Raw genomic sequence first — 1,411 nt, 5'->3', positions numbered from 1 at the left:
AAAAAAAAAAAAAAAAAACACAAATGCCACATAAGTTGTAGATGTGAATTTTTCTAAAACCAGTTAAATATTTCCTTAATTGTGATTAAGTGACATGTAAGCAATTCATTTGCCATATCAACATTTTTCGTGAGTTAGATGATGACAAGGAGCACACTGAAGTGGGTATTTAAAATGTATAGATTAAATTGACATAGAAGTTTTTCTAATGACCAAAATGAAACTATCTCTAAAAGTCAACAACTAAAAGGACAAATACTAGTTATTTATCTTATTTCTATTGACATGAAACAAAATATTGTTTTCATGTTAGAAAAAATAATTTATTATTCTATTTTTACAAAATTAATGAATAATTTATAATTGGAAAGGTTTTATTATACAAAGCATTAACCTACTGGTACAAATCAATAATATAAATCATTCTTAATAGTTATTGTAGGTCATGATCTTTTTTTGCTAGATGATTGTTTTTATATTGAGCTTTTTTGTTGATCCATTTTGTCAAGCTTTACTAGGCTCATTTTGCTCCAAATAAATACTAACAAATTAAATCTTTTTTTTTTTTTGAGGAAAAATACAGAGCATTTTTATTCAAGTAATAGGAACATCAAAATTAACAAAACGATAAATATCTAATAGGACAGAATTCATCTAGACTAACAATAGAAAAGACAACTTAGTCCTCTTAACTAAAACATGGGCCACAAAGTTGCTCTGCCTCCTAGTATGAGAGAAAGTATGAGCTCTAACAGAGCATGCCATAGATGTAATTTCTTTAACAATATGACCAAAAACTGATAGAGAAGAACTTTCTGTAGTGAGAGAGTTGGAAAACACTTCCAAATCTCCTTCAAAAACTGACTGAGATATGCCCAATTTAGAGATAGATTGGACTGCCCTTCATGTAGCAATAGCTTCTAGTGCTACAACTGAATGGAAAAGGGGAATTTTTTCTAATAACGCAGCAAGCATCTCACCTGTTTTGTTTTGGACTACCACCCCAATCCTAGCTTCCCTCATTTCTTCAAAAACTGCCCTGTTATAAACAAATTAATAATCTTAATTGTTCTTAAACGATGAGCTTAACACAAAGTATATGCCCTTTGGGTCAAAACAGATGTTTGACTGACTGCTTTATGGAGCATTTGCATGGTCCTTAAATAATTTCTTGACAAACTAGGTGTAGAAAAATGTACATATTTATCGCCTTTTTTATTTTTTGAGAAAATTTTTTGAAATCCTTAAATAAAATTTTAAATTCTAAAAAGACAATCACATACATTTTTGTTTTAATGCATGAAATGAAAAATTATTGTAATAAATTAAAATGAAGAAATTTTTGCAATAAATTGATACCAATTATTTTTGAAATTTATTGAACCAAAAATTTCGAACTAATAGCTTATTT

Source organism: Quercus suber, unplaced genomic scaffold (assembly GCF_002906115.3).
Source record: "Quercus suber isolate HL8 unplaced genomic scaffold, Cork oak 2.0 scaffold_95, whole genome shotgun sequence".
Taxonomy (NCBI): domain Eukaryota; kingdom Viridiplantae; phylum Streptophyta; class Magnoliopsida; order Fagales; family Fagaceae; genus Quercus; species Quercus suber.
Note: the sequence above shows the minus strand (reverse complement) of the source record.